At 46.7% G+C, this 16,017-nt stretch overlaps 1 long non-coding RNA gene across 1 annotated transcript; it reads left to right on the top strand.

Annotated features, from left to right (window-relative positions):
- The first annotated feature begins 1,847 nt into the window (after positions 1–1,847).
- On the top strand, positions 1,848–2,347 carry LOC134285268 (uncharacterized). Its single transcript, XR_009996256.1, has 3 exons — positions 1,848–2,044; positions 2,101–2,197; positions 2,252–2,347. It is a non-coding gene; the product is annotated as an uncharacterized LOC134285268 (long non-coding RNA).
- Positions 2,348–16,017: the final 13,670 nt, after the last annotated feature.

Below are 16,017 nucleotides of genomic sequence, written 5' to 3' on the forward strand. Positions count from 1 at the left end.
CCAGATATTTATCCAGGGGTTGCTTAGGGTTTACTTCAGGTATTATTTCATTACTTTTCCATCGATGCTTTAGAAATTCCTTCAAACATTATCTCAGCAATTCCTACGGAAATTACTTCAAAATCATTCCCTTGCGGTATATCGAAGAATTTATCTAGAATTCCTTCTATAAATATCTGCTGGGGGTTTTCTTGTTCTTCAAGTTATTGTTTTTTTCTTTCGAAAGATTTTTTGTTTAATTCATACAGAAGCTCTCAAATTTTTTCAGGATTTTTTTAAGGGCTTTACATGTAATTTTCCCTGAAGAAATTGTATGAGAAATTCTTCTATGAATTACTTCAGATATCCAGCGCCGGAATCCATTAATCCCTTCTACTCTGGAAGCATTTTTGAAAGAATCCCTGACGGAACATCAGAAGAAATCCGAGCGGGGATTTCTGAAAAAATCTTTGAAGGGATTTTTAAAGAAATCTTCAGTAATATATCTGTAAAAAATTTGGGAAATATTTTTTTTTATTTGTATTAACGAGATTTTTATCCATAGACAAGTTCATCTCGGGACCCACGCTTTACTTCCCTTCCGATAGAAGAACTCGCATTTTGCGAGTTTGTCGAGAATGGGATTCGATCCCAGGTCCTCCGCGTGACAGTCAAGTGTTTCAGGAAATACTTTCGAATGAATCTCCAGAGTAATATTTGAATAAAAAAACAGTGAGAAGTTTTTGAAGAAATCCCACCAGGAAGTTGAAAAACATCCTAGAGAAATTTCTCGGAAAAGTCTTGACCGAAGTTCCTAGAAAAGTTTTTTGAGTAATCTTTACGAAAATTTCTGAAAAATCCTTTAATTAAATTCTTAAGATGGAAGATGTGGAAGATGAAAGGGAGAAACTTCCAAAGGAATTTTAATCTATTGATTTTATGAAGGAATCGCTGAAAGCATTCCTAAAAGTATTCCTGAACCAGTTTGTGGACATATTTTTGAAGAAACTCCGTAGGAAAACTTGCCATTGTTAAAAAATGCTTTGAAAAAACTTGAGATTTTTCTGAAGGAATTGCAATTGAATTTCCCAGGAAACATTTGTGAATATATTCTTCAAAGAATCATCGGAAGAAAATCTGAGTATTATTCTTTAGATATGCCGGAGTAATTTATGGGGGAAGAAATACCACGAGGAAATCCTGAAGAAATCTCTGGAGTATTTCTTGCAGGATTTTCTGGATTAGTTCCTGTAGAAGTTCCGGACATTTGGGCGGAAATTTTCAATGAAACTCTTAGAGCAATTCTACAACAAATATATGGTGGGCTTTCTAAAAAAACCTGAACGAATCTCTGAGCAAGCATGAGCAAGAGATGACCGTACAATTCGTGGTTGCTACTCCGTTACTGACCAGAACAGTCAACATTGCACAGGGAACCAAAAGGATGGGGCCTGGGTGAAGCTTTCCATCTTCAATGTGCAATTTTGAAGGTTAAAAACTTTACATTGTCGGTACCAGCGCCGGCCACGTCCTTACGGTCACCGGGAATGGGAAGGAATGTTAGTGTGACATCCGTTGCCTCCGCATCCCCACGGTTGCCACAGGAAGAAAGTGTGATGCAAGGGAAGGGAAGGGATAGAAAGTTACATAGATCTGGAATCACATTGGTAAGTGATGTGAGCTATGCAACCCTTGATATGATGTAGTCTTCCGCCAGCCGGCTGTCGGAAGAATACAATAATTTTATTGTATGTTTGTGTATTAAATTTAATTATATACCGGGTATGAATAATTTTTGAACCACGCTTATGTCGGATCAACTCGTAATAACGCACGTTCCAAGCTTATCGTTTATCAGTCACTGTTGCGATAACATTTCGCGACTGTATTTTAGCGTATACAAACCGCTAAGTGGGAACCAAGTTTCTATCGAGGTTTAGAATAAGAAACGGAATAAGAAAGTAAAGTAGTGCACTTGTGAATTATATGCCGCTTGTAGTCACATCATTAGGTGGCGCGAATTAATTAGAATAATAAATCTTCTTTGATTGATAGTGTAGAATAAGTAAGTAAAACCAGGAAATATTTGGATAGTGTATTAATGAAGTGTCCTTCAACCAGCCTACAGCTAACACCACATAGATCCGGCAAAGCCGATGCCAGCTGACGTTTGCCAAACTGGGTGATAGGGCAAAGAAGAAGGTTGCACTGAAAAATTGTAATATGATCATACAAACATTATTATAACTGAATAATAAAGTGTTTATTTTAGCTTTAGCTTATCCACCTATCTGGACGGTTTTGATTTGCTGAAAGAATTTCAGCCCACGACCATTTGCTCTACCCTTCGGCAACAGTCACAAAATAAATGTATGCAATTCCGTTTAATGTTACTGCCAATGTTGAAAAACCGAAACCCGCGCCGTAGCTTTACGAGAAAACTGGACAACTAAATGATTAAAATCGTTGCTTTTGAGTTTCACCCAAGGTTTCACCTATGTTTTTGTATTAATTTTTTCGCGTTTCCGTGTTAATAAGATTGCGGATAAAAGAATCGTTGCACAAATTTATTACCCGCAAATGTTCGCAACGCGTAATATAAGTTAAAGATGTGATGAACAAAAAAAAAACGAAATTATGGTACTCGACACGAATAAATCGACGCGGAAAACGTGGTCTACTTGTCACTGAATCGTACGGTAATCTTGACCTTTCTCAAGAAAGAAATACTTCGCTTTTTTGATCGCTGATTGCCTGCTTGCATATCGGAAAAAGAAAATAGTATTAAATTGTGATACGTTCTCCACTGTTATTTTTGTAAATTGTTATTTATATATAAGTTAAATTTACTTCCATCCCTCTGAAACAAACGGTATATTAGCAGTGAAAAATGAATAGAGTAAAAAAAATAAATATCCCGAATAACACATATGTTGTAGATGAGTCTATATGACTCCTATATGACCAAATTTGGTCACATTAGAGTCATACCGACTTATGTATGACATGTGTGCTACTAGGGATATAAATAGTGTAAATAAGTTCACCTTGATCCTGGAATGTTCCTGCATTTAAATAAACCAGGCTGGAAAATAGCTAGATCAAAACTTGATATGGTAGATCTTACACCGTAACGCACCGTTCCAAGGTGATCTACCCACGTTACGGGTTCGAATTTCTGAACGAATCTCTGGAAGATTTTTTGAAGAAGCCATTTGCACAGAATTGACGAAAGAGTCTTTAAAAATAATTCTGAAATAATCCCTGGGAATCTACATAAAAAAATCCTGGAGAAATTTCCAAGAAAATTTCTGGAAAGAACCTGCTGAAAAAATAAAAACATGGATCAATTTTTAAAGCGCTCGATACAATATTTCTTGATGGAATTTTTGGACAAAATTAATAAAAGTATCTCATAAAAAAAATCAGTAGAAATTCCCCAGGGCCTTTGAGAGGTGCCTTAAAAGTGAGTGATTTTTTTTCGCATACATACACAGTGTAACTTTTTAGCATACTTGCATGTCTGAAAAATGAATAAATATGATCAAAACATCCTCCTCAGTACATAATGTTCACAAAAGTTGTAAGGAATAGACATATCTTTCATTTAAGGGTTGCCACGACATTTTATATGGCTTCTAGCCTCCACGGGCATTTTTAAAGGCGAAAATGACCAAAAAACACAATTTTAACTTGAGGCACCTCGAAATCTTCACCAATTTAGCTGAAAATTTGACCAGAAGTTTGTTTCAGCATTAGAATTAAGATGTGGGGTGACTGGCTGAATTCGAGAAATTTCATTTTTTATGAAGAGGTCTAATACACACATACATACACACATACAGACATCATTCAATTCGTCTGAGTAGATTGGTATATGTGACTTGACCCTCCGAGCCTTCTATCGAAAATTATTTTTTTAGGGAACATACAGCCTTTCAGTTCACATAGGTGAATGAGAAAGGCAAAAGAAATGTGAAAATTTAAATCATTTGAAGTCATTCCTATGGGGGCTTACCAGTGTAGGGAGCGCTGAGATGTGGAAATTTTGAGTAACTAGGTCAGATTTTACCATGACATCTCGGCGGTTTTTACCGGCAGGATAGCGTTAACGATCGACCTCCCATTCCGGAAGCCGAACTGGTTGCTCGAGATACCATTTACAACATCAGTGGGGCTCAACATTCTGTTGAGGCTTGAGAATGATCTTTTCGAGCACCTTCCATGCCATTCTGAACTTCGTCCGAACCGGGGGTCCTACCTACCGTAAGGGACTTTGGTATCCCTGCAAGTTCCTCATCGCCAGCCCCATTCCCCGGCTCTCCTATGAAAGGAGGCCAAAGACTAGATTCGTGAAGCGGAAAAAGCCCCTCGATTATCTCCTCCAACATCTTTGGAGATTGCTCTGTAGGAGTCATTTCACATGTCTTCTTGGCCATAACGATCCTGTATGTGAACTATTAGTGTAGATAAAACCATGAGTAACCCTAAACAATAACACTACAATGACATAATTTGCTCTAAAAATTCTATTCATGGCAAAATTGCTATGTCGGACAATCAATGAATCACACATGGTCCACATGCACCCATATGACATCACAATCGTTTCCATCGAAAATCACAAAACCGCAAAAAGACCCCCACTCGGATCGGATTGTGGGAGGATTGAAACGCCGGCCGCACGCTAGACCAAGTGTCATGACGATTGTATGACTGACTGACTGACTGACTGACTGACTGGTAGGTATGCAGCAAGACAATAAAAAATTGGACCACGACATGTGAGAATCAATCGCATGCGCTGCGCAGTCATAAAAGCAATAACCTTTGGCGCAAAATAAGAGAGACACTGCCAACATGCCAGGTTGAGGAGACTTTAGGACCATGACGACCAGAGTTCGAAATGACCTTGTCCGATGGGGGAGCTGGTGGAAATTGGTAACCGCGCGAAATGGTTTCCAATTAATGAGGTCTATTAAGTGCCGAATAGTGGCGATTTGATTGTGGCTCAGTGCGGTACCTCTACAAGAAGCCGCGCCGCCGCCGCCGTCACCCATGTGAGTCGCTGCAAACGGATGGATGGATTATTATGCATACGGTCGGTGTGCGCGAGTTCGGAGTCGCAAATTGTTTAATTGGCTTCTTGATTAGTGCGCGAGAATGACTATAATCGACGCCTTTTGAGATATCGGTATCATGATCTTATGAGGAGTAATTGGTTAATTTGAGGTGTTGATCTGTGAACAGAGCGTTCATAATTATCTTAACTAGCACTCGTTTGTTGGATTCCCAAATTACCTGCCTTAACTGATTAGGTAAATTGTGAGTGAGCACCGGTCTTTTCCGTCAGAAACCGGCTCGAAGACGAACGATCGGACATACTCTGACGTGATGCAGTCGCTTCTTCGGGAACACTTAGTTCCCAAAACTGGTTTCCAAGTTAAGCAGTTTTAGGTCGGGGAATTCCGCGGCATCACATTGATTGCGTTGTTGTGGTAGGATGGTGTGCAAAATTTCTCCGATTGCGGTGCAGCACGATCAGGTAAGGGAAATACCTCTCTCACTCAGCGGGTGATAAAATCCGGATCATTTGGAATGATACCTTGTTTTTGTTTAGGGTTTTGGGACAAACGGGAATCTTGTTGAAACTTGTTTTCAGTGATCGATGAGCTTGAGGAAGTTTTGTACTGCTTCACTTCTGCTTCTACTTCTTGGTGTAACGTCCCAACCGGGACAAAGCCTGCTTCTCATCTCAGAGCTTAGTAGGCACTTTCACAGTAATTAAAGAATAGCTTTATGTGCCAATTGACAATTTGATATCGTTATGATACGCCCAAAGACATTCAATGCTGTATGAAGCCCCGTTTACATGAAGATCCTTGTCAGACACCCTTAACATAATCTTGTTGAATAACCGCGCGCTTACCGGCTCGGCTACATGAGGTCTTCTGTACTGCATTTGGCGTTTTTATTAAACTGCCAAGAAAAAATCCCAGGTTTAAGATAAATTTGGGATTTCTTCCATGCAAACTCGTCATTGCTTATGTAGCAAAAATCCCGGGACTTTCAAAAAGAGTGGAATATTTAATTCAAACAGCACAAGTTGGTGCAGGTGGAGATTACCCAGGTAACCACTAAGCATTTGAATAAGCCGTGTATCAGCCCGTATTACGCATTTAACCTGCTTGCTACCCTACATAAGCAGTTCGAATGCATAGCTGCCTTGAGTTAGCATAAGCTATGCTGCTCAAAAGCTTTCGGCTGTTAATTAGCATTTCAACTGCTTGAAGTAGTTCCACTTGGGAGCATACAGAATGCTTTTCAACTGCTCTTTAAATGCTAGGAGCAAAAAGGTTGGGAGATATGTTACGCATTTGGCAACACATTTTGTCTCTCTCTTACAGAGCCTATGCTTCTGTTTACAAATTTGTGCATCTTATTTGTTTCTTCATTTTCCCCTACTCATCCAAACGCACCAGAGAAAACATTACTGCAGCTGGATTGGATTGGGAACTTGTCCATAAAAAAAATCACCAATTATTTATCATTTCGTCGGAAAATATGTGCCGAATAGGTGGATGCTTTGGTGGATCATAGGATTGTTTGAAAGAGGGAAGAAACAATCTTATTCCACAGATATTTAAAAGAAGGGATCGTAATGCTCTACCACAATGAAATATCTCAATGAAAACAAGTTTTGGATGTTGAATCTGAAGCTGTTATCGAATCATTCTTTATATTGGCGATTAAATCAACGCACGCCACCGGGACAGCTTTAGCATCGTGGATCAGGAGCAACAGAATCCGAAGCAGATATGATTAATCAATCTCCGGATTGTAAGTTCAAACCTACATCACTACAAAAATCAGCAAAAAAAAAGTACCACCTAGCACCGGCTGGAATATGGAAGGACGATGAAGCGGGGAAGCAGGCTGAGAGAACGAGAAGCAGACGTCAATCTATTTTTGTTTTTTTTTTTTTTTGCTCGACGAGGCGTTACGCTTCTTTGACATTTCGTCACGACGTTCCTGGAGGGATAGCACTAAGACAGCCCGTTATTTTGCCAAAACCTGCTGTGAGGTAGCACTATAGGCGCATATACGGCTAATTAGCATTAAACGCCTTGTCGTAAAGGCTACTATAATGCTGAAGGAATGCTATTTTAAATGCTTACTGGTTACTTGGGTATTCACTTGGTTTAGTCACCACCACATGACGTTATCATAATTTACTTTTACCGGCTTTTTTCGGTGATTTTAATACCACTCAAAGTAAGATGGAGTGCCTCAAAAGTTCAGCCTATTTGACGCAGTGGCTTGTTCACCTTAACTTGTTACAAGTTGTACTTACAGACTCTGAGTAAACAGGCAAGTGGGCTGCCACGTGTACTAGCCTATTAGACGATCAAGTAGGCTTTTCAGTAGGCCTACAGACCAGGACAGACCGAGTTGGCGGTCACAAGCTCCCGTCCAGTTCAGTCTGGCACTTTTTCTTCAAAGAGAGGAAGTTTTTTGGAAGAAATAATACCGGAAGTGACCGGCGGGACGTGCACGGACATAAAATTTATTGATTTTCGGAATATTCGCTATGTTAGCTGTGGTAATTTAAGCCAAACTAGGAGCATACTGTCCAATCAAACAACAGTGCCGAAAAGTACTACTTTTCGGCACAGTTGTTCAAGTGTAGTAGGCCATTTCGCAGTCTTTTCACCGATTGAAAAGTAAACACTTTCGAAACGTAATCACAAAAACATTTATTCGTTACAATCATTGTTCACATATAGTTACAAAACATTTAGCATACAACACTAACATTAAGCTGATTAACTTCACAGTTTCGTCAGACGATCAACACTATTTTTCTTCTGGTCATTTTTCTCTATATACAGTCGAGTCTCTTACTAGACGAATTCCTATTAGACGGACTCCTATTTAACGAACTCCTACTAGACAGGGGTGAGCGTTATAGGAGACTAGGAGCTTATGGGATTTCGGCTTTTTGGGGGTGTGGCGCTGTCCATAAACCACGTGGTCATTTTTTTGGGACTTTTCAACCCCCCCGCGTGGTCATTAGTCCATACTAAAAATTGTATTTGTCCATACAAAATGGTCATTGGCCGAACCCCCCCCCCCCTCATGATCACGTGGTTTATGGACAGCCCCTAATGGCTATTAAGAAAAATCTCCAGAGATTTTGGAGGGGATCATCGAGGGGTTTTTCCCGCGTCATGATCCTGAGTCCTGACCACCTTTCGTAGGACAGCCGGGGACTGGGGCTGGCGATGAGGAGAGGGTCACCGATGTTAAACTTACGGGGATAGCAAAGTTCCTTGGCGTAGATATGGCCCCAGGTCCTCATGAAGTTCTGAGTTTGGTTTTAAAAGAAGCTATTGCAGAGCTCCCGGGATGTGCAGGTCTTCTATGCAGAAATGCCTGGACGAGAGACTTTTCGCAGAGGTTTTGGAAGCGGCAGAGCCTGGTACTATTGCCAAAGGCGGACAAACCACCCGGAAACCCATCGGCATATAGAACATCATGCTTGATCGACATGGCGGAGAAGGTGTAGAGGTACACCGAGAGTGTAAATGATCTCTCGCGCAACCAGTTCGGTTTCCGGAAGGGAAGGTCGACTATACACCCTATCCTGTCGGTCATAAAGACCACCGATATAGCGCTCCAGCGTTAGAGGAGATAGAGTCGCCACTGTGCAGTAGTGACTCTGGATGTGAGGAATGCGTTCAATAGCGCCAGTTGGGTGGCTATTACCGATGCGCTCCTGCGTCTGGAGATACCTGTACAAGATTCTCGGAAGTTGGTTTCAGAATCGAGTACTAGTTCACGACATAGAGGTGGGTCGGAATTGCTTTCACATAACCTCATGAGCCCCGCAAGATTCCATCCTGAGTCCGGTGTTATGACTTACGTCGTTCGTCAATCGATGGAAGAAGAGGAATTGACTACTGCCCATTCGATCAAGTTTGTGGAGGCGTGGATGAGATCGAGGAAACTGAGCTGGTGGTTGTGAGCAACCGAAAGTCGGAGCAGCAAGCGGTGATCAGTGTAGAGCCTCCACAGTTATAGTGGCACTGTCCCGGATGATGTCCAATAGCTCTGCGGTGTATGACAGCAATGGCAAGTTTCTGGCTAGTGTCGCCTCGTCCATACTAAGGTATGGTGGCCCGGCATAGGGTACGGCTCTTAGTAACGATAGCTACCGTGGTAAGCTAGAAAGCACTTATAGGCCAATAGGTCTGAGGGTTGCGAGCGCGTACCGGCCCGTGTTTTTTTTTCCTTCTAAACCATAGGGGGATAATCTGCTCAACAGACACCCTAACAGAAGGTTAGGGTAGTGTAGGTCTGACAGGCCGTCTTCTACAACAAAAGTAAAATCCAGGACTACTCTCTCCTCGTACCCACTAAACCATTCCTATGGTCGCCAAACCCTACGTCTCTCCGGAACCACCAAGAAGGTATTGCTTCAGAGAGGGGCTAGTGCACATCGCACCGACAAGGTTAGCTGCGTAGCCTGTAGCAACGAACATCGATGACTCGCTTTGGAGAGTCCATCACGGATGCATTCTGGCGCTTAGCCAGTTTCCCGAGTGGTCCTCGCCACTCCCTTTGTCCTTAGAAGGCGGGCAGGGTCAACCCCGCCCGCGCCCTACTGCTGAGCGGACATCAAGAACTGATGCCCACATGCAACCCGATCTGACCTGCCCGCAAAGGAAGGGTATCACTACCCTTCAGGCCCTATCAGATGCATCCGTAGGTTGCTGACGGCAGGGTCTCCACCTGCCCCGACCCTTGCCGGGGACCCCTTTCCAACCGCGGGCTTGGATCCAACCCAGTAGACCGACGCCACGACAGCACCGCTACCGGGACTTCCTCTCCGCGGCCACTTAATCGCTGTAAGGGTCGATCTCGACCGCAGGGCACCGGTATGACCTACGAAGCCGACTCCGAACCCCTGGACCACCTCTTGTACTGCATCTGGACTAGCCATTCTCCGAGTCCACGCGCCACCTTCTCTGTAGCTCCCAGACGATGTGGGTAATAGCCGTTGAAACGTCGTTCCAGCCAAACTCATCCCTACACATCCTCTGGACCAAGTTGTCCGGAGTTGTGTCCTCTCCGCATGTGGCAAGCATGCGGTCACGCATTGTGTGAAAACGCGGGCACACGAACAAAACGTGTTCCGCCGTTTCCTCTAAACCATTGCACACTGGGCATTCGGGAGAATCCGCATGCCCGAAACGGTGTAGATACTGTCGGAAGCAACCATGACCTGTAAGGACCTGTGTCAGGTGGAATGTAACTTCCCCATGGCGCCTATTAATCCAACTATCTACCCTCGGTATCAACCTTTGGGTCCACCTTCCTTTGGTGGAACTGTCCCACGCGCGCTGCCATTTGACCATAGAGGCCATCCTGGCAGTCCTGCGTATGCCTCTTGTGCCGCGCATTTCGAAGCACTCCATGTCCTCACGGATAAGAATGCTGATAGGCACCATACCAGTAATGACACAGAGAGCGTCGTGTGACACGGTACGGTACGCGCTCGCAACCCTCAGGCACATAAGCCTGTAAGTACTTTCCAGCTTCCGTCGGTAGCATTTAGTACTTAGCGCGGTGCCCCACGCCGGGCCGCCATACCTAAGTATGGACGAAGCAACACTAGCCAGAAGCTTGCGCTTACTGGCGTACACCGCAGAGCTATTGGACATCATCCGGGACAGTGCCGCAATAGCTGTGGAGGCTCTTTTACAGGCATAATCGACGTGGCTACCGAAGGTAAGCTTATCGTCGATCATCACGCCCAAGTGTTTGACGGAGCGCTTTGACAGGATAGTACACTCTCTTACACTGAGCTCCGTCTGCTGCTCCGACTTCAGGTTGTTAACAACCGTCACCTCTGTCTTGTGGTGAGCCAGCTCCAGTTTCCTGGACCGCATCCACGCCTCCACAGCCTTGATCGAGTGGTTGGTAGTCAACTTTACCTCCTCGATCGTTTCACCGTAGACTTCGAGCGTAATGTCGTCGGCAAATCCGACAATCACCACTACCACTGGGTACTCTAACCTCAACACCTCGTCGTACATGAAATTCCATAACACCGGACCCAGGATGGAACCTTGCGGGGCTCCTGAGGTTATGTGAAAGCACTTCCGACCCACCTCCGTGTCGTAAACTAGTATCCGATTCTGGAAGTAGCTTCCGAGAATCTTGTACAAGTACTCCGGTATCCCCAGACGCAAGAGCGCATCGGCAATAGCAGACCAGCTGGCGCTATTAAACGCATTCCTTACATCCAGAGTCACTACCGCGCAAAAGCGAATACCCCTCGTCTTAGGCTCGAGTGCTTTCTCGGCGGTTTTTGTAACCGACAAGATAGCGTCTACGGTGGACCTCCCCTTCCGGAAGCCGTACTGGTTACTCGAAAGACTATTTTCGCCCTCGGTGAACCGCAACATTCTATTGAGGATGATCTTTTCGAGCACCTTCCCCACCGTGTCAATCAAGCTTATTGGTCTATATGCCGACGGGTCTCCGGGTGGTTTCCCCGCCTTTGGCAATAGTACCAGGCTCTGCCTCTTCCAAGCTTGTGCGAAAACTCCCTCGTCCAGGCATTTCTGCATAGCAGACCTGAACATCTCGGGAGCCTCTGCAATAGCTACTTTTAAGGCCAGGTTCGGAACTCCGTCCGGACCTGGGGCCTTACCTACTCTAAGGGACTTAGCTATCCCCGCAAGTTCCACATCGGTGACCCTCTCCTCATCGCCAGCCCCAGTCCCCGGCTGTCCTACGAAAGGAGGCCAAGGACTAGGATCATGACGCGGAAAAAGTCCTCCAATGATCCCCTCCAACATCTCTGGAGATTGCTCTGTAGGAGCCATCACCCCTCTCGTCTTGGCCATAACGATCCTGTAAGCGTCACCCCACGGGTTCGTATTGGTACTCTGACAGAGACCCTCGAAGCAGGCCTTTTTGCTTGCTCTTATCTCGGTCTTGAGCGCGGCTTTTGCAGCGGCGAACACTACCCGCCGTTCGTTTCGCTCTTCCTCTGATCGTGCTCGCTGCATCCGCCGCCTAGCCCGTAGGCAGGCGCGGCGCAGGTCCGCAATCGCGTCGGTCCACCAGTAAGCCGGTGGCCTCCCATTTCTAGGGTTGACTCGCCTAGGCATGGTCGCATTACACGCACGTGAGAGCACCGCTACCAGCTCGTCGCCGTCTAAACCGATTAAGTTTCGCTCACGGCGGAGCGCTTCCCTAAATACCTCTTCGTCGAAGTATGATGTCTTCCACCTACGAGGGCTTGGCCTTGGCCTAGCCGCCTCTTCTTCTATCCGCTGTCTGCTGTTGTTGTAGTCGATACTGTAGCGAACCGCCAGGTGGTCGCTGTGAGTGTAGCCATCATCTACTCTCCAGTTCGAACTACTTGTTAGGCCAGGACTACAAAAGGTCACGTCAATAATTGACTCCGCTCCGTTTCGACTAAAGGTACTCTTGGTACCGACATTAGCCAAGTCGACATCTAAGATGGCCAGTGTTTCTAGCAGGATCTGACCCCGCTGGTTCGTGAAACGGCTTCCCCATTCCACGGCCCAGGCATTAAAGTCGCCCGCTATTACCACCGGCCTTCGCCCTGTTAGCACGGTCGTTAATCGGTCCAGCATTTGCGTGAACTGCTCGATCGGCCACCGCGGAGGCGCATAACAGCTGCAGAAGAAGACCCCGTTTACTTTGGCGACTCATAGGTAGTAGACACCAACTCCTGAACGGGGTATTTACCCGTCGTCCATATCGCCGCAATTTTCCTGGACCCATCCGCGACCCAGTTGCCGTTGCCGGCGGGTACTCGGTATGGGTCCGATATGATGGCGATATCCGTCTCCCACTCAGAAACTGCCTGACAAAGCAGTTGCTGAGCCGCATCACAGTGGTTCAGGTTCAGCTGCGTTACCTGCACTGTGATTTGTTGTTCACTGCGGCTTTCTTTAAGGCCGGGCACCTTGGACCACCCATCGGATGTCTGTTGTTCGAGGATTTCCCGGTACAGATCATGCAGATGGGCGGACTCGTGCAGCTTTGGGCCTTATGACCTTCAGCGCCGCATCGCCTGCACAGTTTGCGCCTGTCAGGGCCTTTGCAGTCCCACGACTTGTGTCCTGGTTCCAGACACCTAAAGCAAACCTCTGGTGGCTCGTGGAATGTCAGAGGACATACGCACCAGCCCACCTTTATCCGCCCTACTTTAACGGACTTTTTAACGTCCGCCACAGGTAGCTGAACCAGAGCTATCTGTGTCCCTGCTGGCCCCTTCCGCAGCCTGACGGCTGTGGCGGCTACCTGAACATCGCACTGTTGCCGCAGTGCCGTGACGAGCTCTCCCGCTTCGGTGATCTCGTCTAGGTCTTTGACCTTCAGAGTCGCCTCATGCGTAAGAGCCCTCACCTCCACTCCATCACCAAGGACCTCTTCTGCCAGCCTCTTGTAGGCGGCGCCCTTGTGATCCTTCTCGCGCTTAAGCTCCAAGATCATTTCGCCCGTACGAGTACGTCTGATACTGCGTACGTCGGCTCCAAGACCCTCAAGCTTGGCGTCGCAACTCATCGCCTTCAAGACGTCCGAGTATTTCGACTGTTCAGTCTTGATGACGAGCGCGTCACCTTTCTCACGCCTGGCACGTACCCTCCTGCGCCTTGACTTGGCGTCCTGCTCTTCTACCGGCGGATTTTTCCTCTTCTTCTTCTTCCGCTCTACCTTTGTCCAAGGAGGGTCCTCTCCTTGGATCGCCCTGCTCTGTGGCTGCTGAGGGCCCACCAATGGTCGCAACCCCTTGTTCCCATCGTTCCGGGACGGGCCAGCCTTTTCAGGCCCACCCTTCCCAGCTTTCCGGGAACCCTGGCTGGGATCCGACTTTCCGGCATTATTACCGACTTTCGGGGTTATTATACGCCTGGCCTTGCGGGCGCCGCCAGACAGCTCCTCACCTGACGGCTGCCTCGCCCGCTTCTGCGAATGCTTGTCACGTTTGTCACGAGCATTCACTTCCACTCTCTTCGGACTACCTGCGAAGGAGAAGGCCTCCGTTTGGGTAAACTTCGGCACTTTCTCATTTGCAGGCTCCGCTGCTGCAACAGTCAGCAACGCGAGTGCCCCGTGCTCCTGCTTGGCATCGTCGATCGACGCCCTAAGTCGAAGCAAGGCCGTTTTCAGGTCCTTGCTTATGTTCGACTTAGTGGACGCAAAGTCGATGAGCTGAGCTGCTGCTCAGCCACCTCTATTGCGGACCGTCCTTTGGATTCTCGGTTGACGACCCTCAACAACCACGCTCCGTCCATAACCTCCACCGGCTGGCTTGCCAGGAAGTGGACTGGAGCACCCACGCTTGAGCTGCGTACGCAACTCCCAGCGCCTATCTCCTCACTTCTCCTTGTCGGAGATCTCATCAACCCGCTTCTTGCGAAGGGGTTGATCCCACCACTACTTCCACCTAGATATTGATTTTGTTTATTTGACTTCATGATTAAATCCCACGAGTAGCACGGGAAAGAATGTCCACCACGCCAGAGCCCTGCATTAACGCGGTAAGGGACAGCTTACTGTGGGGGGTGCCCAGGTACCCCACAGGCTCCGTTAAAGATCGAGCATCTTTTTCACCCCCTCGATGACTCATTCCTCAGCACGGATCGCTTGACACCTTGAATTGGGGTTAGTAGTCCTATTCTTAGCCGGCGACTACCGGCCCGTGTCACACGATGCTCTCTGCGTCATCACTGGTATGGTGCCTATCGATATCCTTATCAGGGAGGATGTAGAGTGCTTCGAAATGCGCAGCACAAGAGACATTCGCTGGACTGCCAGGATGGCCTCCATGGTCGAATGGAAGAACACGTGGGACAGTTTCACCAAAGGAAGGTGGACCCATTAGGATGATACCGTGGATAGAATTAACAGGCGCCTTAGGGAAGTAACATGCCACCTGACTCAGGTCATTTCAGGACGTGGTTGCTTCCGACAGTATCTACATCGTTTCGGTCAAGGGGTTTTTCCCGAATGTCCGGTTTGTGCAGGTTAAGAGGAAACGGCGGAACAAGTTTTGTTCGTAGGCCCGCGATTTCACACAAAGCGTGACCGCATGCTTGCCACATGCGGGGAGGACGCAACTCTGGACAATCTTGTCCAGAGGATGTGTAGGGACGAGTTTGGCTGCGATGCCGTTTCATCGGCTATCATCCACATCGTCTTGGAGCTACAGTGGAGGTGGTGCGTGGACTCGGAGAATGGCTAGTTCAGATGCAGTACAAAAGAGGGTTCAGGGGTTCGGAGTCGGCTTCGTAAGTCATACCGGTGCCTTGCGGTCGAAATCGACCGTTACAGCGATTAAGTGGCCTCGGAAAGAACAGTGATACCCTTGCTTCAGCAGGTCAGATTCGGTTACACGTAGGCATAAGCGCTTGCTGTCTGCAGTTGGGAGCGGGCATGGAGTAGCCCCTGCCAGCCTTCCGAGGACAAAGAGAGTGGTGAGGACTACTCGGGAAACTGTCTAAGCGCCAGCATGCTATTGTGATGAACTCTCCAAAGCAAGTCATCGATGTTCGTTGCTGCAGGCTACGCAACTAGCCTTGAGGATGTGCACTAGCCCCTCTATGAAGCAATGCCTTCTTGGTGGTCCCGGAGAGACGAATGGTTTGGCGACCATGGGAATGTGTTTGTGGGTCGAGGAGTAGGCCGAGGAGAGAGTAGTCCTGGCTTTTACTTTTGTTGCAGAAGACGGCCTTAACCCCACTCTAACCGGACCTTCCTGTTCGGATGTCTGTTGAGCAGATTTCTCCCCCATGGTTTCGAGGAAAAAAAAAAGACATTAAGTGATCAAATAGTTATGAGCCAAGTTATAAGCCACAAAATTGCAAAATCCTTCATCTTGCAAACAGCCATATAGTCCACTCATAACCACTTATAGTCCACTTATAAGCCATATAGTCCACTATAGTCTGCCTTATTCAGACGCACACATTAAAAAGAAGCATTCAA

This window comes from Aedes albopictus, chromosome 1, assembly GCF_035046485.1.
Source record: "Aedes albopictus strain Foshan chromosome 1, AalbF5, whole genome shotgun sequence".
Lineage (NCBI taxonomy): Eukaryota > Metazoa > Arthropoda > Insecta > Diptera > Culicidae > Aedes > Aedes albopictus.